Source organism: Nothoprocta perdicaria, unplaced genomic scaffold (assembly GCF_003342845.1).
Source record: "Nothoprocta perdicaria isolate Ctin4 unplaced genomic scaffold, notPer1 scaffold_15, whole genome shotgun sequence".
Taxonomy (NCBI): Eukaryota; Metazoa; Chordata; class Aves; order Tinamiformes; family Tinamidae; genus Nothoprocta; species Nothoprocta perdicaria.
This window is the reverse complement of record NW_020454649.1, coordinates 4,012,713-4,015,261: the sequence shown is the minus strand read 5'-3', so window position 1 is coordinate 4,015,261 and position 2,549 is coordinate 4,012,713.

Below are 2,549 nucleotides of genomic sequence, written 5' to 3'. Positions count from 1 at the left end.
AGCCGCGCGCCCGGCGGCGCAGGGCGCGGGCAGGGCGCGCAGCGCGGCCCCGGCGCCCTCCGGATTCCAGGCGCAGCAGAAGCGGCGAGCGGCGGAGCATAGGAATAAAAGCCGCTTCCTGCAACAATAGCCGGCCCCGCGGCCAATTGATACAGAGCAGAGGAGGCAAAAGGTATCGCGCCCGTGTGAACTCCCAGAGTGCAGCGTGGATAAAATTACACAGCATCTCCTCCTGCCTCACACACACACTCACACACACACTCACACACACACTCACACACACCCCCGCCCGCCGCCTCCCGCCCCGGCCCCGCGACACGCGGGGCGCGCAGCCCGCGGGGCAGCCGCCCACGGGCGCCCGGCGAAGCCGCGACCCAGCGGGCGCGGGGGGAGGCTTCGGGGCTTCTCCCCCCAGCCCTTGTTAGAGCAGCCCGCAATGCTCCCCCATTACAATCAAATACACTGTTTAAATGGTCTTTCCAGACTTTGTCATTTCCACATGAGCGTGGGCAAAGGAGGGCCCAGCCGCATCGCACAGGCTCCTGCGGCTGGACGTGCAAGAAGCTGGAGCTAATCCCTAAACTTCGGTGCCTGGTTAAGTCTCATTAGCTATAGCAGGTCTGCCCTGGCTACCATCTAGCTTTCCCCACCGCCCTCGCTTTCAAAATATGATGGAACTCCCTAAAAATAAATATAAAGACACGAGGGATTCAGCAGCTCCGTGAGTTCCGCTGTCCCTGTATGTTACTCGAAGGCAGCTCGTTAATTAGATTTGCATCTGAAGCAGGCGATGGGAGTTTGGGGGACGTGTGCAAGAGATAATTAGTATTAATGTGCTCTCAGGGCACACAAATACACCTTTGAAGTGAGGCATGCCAAAGCCCACGAGTTTGACCCTGATCAATATAAATTTGTTTCAGTATCGGTAAACAAGAAGAAGGCAAGAAGGCTATAAAATATTTTCAAGGGACAGTGGAGAAAGAGGATTTCCTTACAGGTTAAAGCGATCTTTAAAACAAACAAAAACAAAACAAATCAAAACAACAACAGAAAAGCTTTTACTGGTCGGGAGTTAAGGGAAATCATGCGACCTTTTCTTTTCCTGGAATAAAAAGGAGGCAGAAGGGCAAAACGATCTAGAAAGCTACTCGCTGTTTTAACGTGGGCTTAATATTTAGTAGTTCTCCAAGGCAAAAGGCTGTTCATTATATAGTCTTCTGGAATAAAAGGAAACACATGAACTCCCCACAAACACCCCTCTCCACCTCCAACGCCCCTTCCCCCCGCTTTTCTCCTCCACCAGTTGAGCCTCACAAGGAGAGTTTGATCTGGGGATGATAAATGTTTGTACAATTAATGCTTTAGTGTTGTTCTTCTGCAATGCCACTTACAGGCAGCAATGCAGTTTAGTAAAAACAAACGATTAAAAAAATGAAATAGCGAGAGCACAGTGTCCATTAAGAAAAATGTAAAACCATAAACATGCAGGACACTGATGCTGGCGGGCACGGGTGGGGGAGATGGTCGCTGGGGCGCCAAATCCTTCACTTCTTCCTAAAACAACAACCTCTCTGGAAAGGCTTTCCCTGGGGAGCCACAGTAAATTGTGTCCTGTGCACTCCTAACCTCTCCCGAGCTGCTGGACAGAGCAGGCAAACATGTACAACCATACATATATACAGAGAGAGACAGAGAGACGTATATGCGCGTGCATACATATACGTAGATATAGATGTGTGTATGCACGTATATGTGTGTGTATATCTGTATTATATGTATCTACGGACGCGGCCCAGGACGTCCCGGGAGGCGCGTGCGAGGGCGGGATCGCGCATCCCTGCGCTCCGTATCTACGGGCGCTTCCGAGCTCATCTCGGGCGCCGCGAGGCCGGGGTCTCCCCTCGACGACGCGTAAATGACAATTTACAGTCCGGAATTTGCAGGGCATTTTTCATTAGTGCTCTGAAGAAAAAAAAAAACAGCCCACAAGATTCCTCCCCTCCCCCCGTCCCCACCACAATAATAAACCAAAAAGACTAGTGGGTGGAAGAGTAACACGTTGATGACTTTTGCTCAAATTGCTTCCATCTTGATCACATTTTCATAATTAGCACCATCATGTCCACATCTTTCCGCCCTGGGCATCCAGCACAGACGGGCTTCCCAAGCGCCCCGTCCTCTGCTTGTTAGGGAGGGCAGCGCTTTCCGCGCTGTCATTAATGGGTCCCTTTCACATGAAATGAATACGACCTCCCCTGAAATATCAAAGGGCTGCAGCTACCTCGGCTCGCTTGGCACGACGCTGAATAGCAGGCAGCCGTAAGTCGCTTTGCCCCAGTCAGACATCCATACAATAAAACGTAAGCCCGCTCTTGTATATTTTAAGTTGTCTGGTGACCATTTTTGAAAACAAGAAAAGGGTCCTTTTGATGTGGCCTCGTTCTGGCAGAGGGCGGGACGTCAGATGTGGCCCGCCGAGCCCCTCTGGAAATATTCCTAATTGCGCCCCGCAGCGCCGAGCCCCCCGGGCGCGGGGCCGCCCGCCTGGC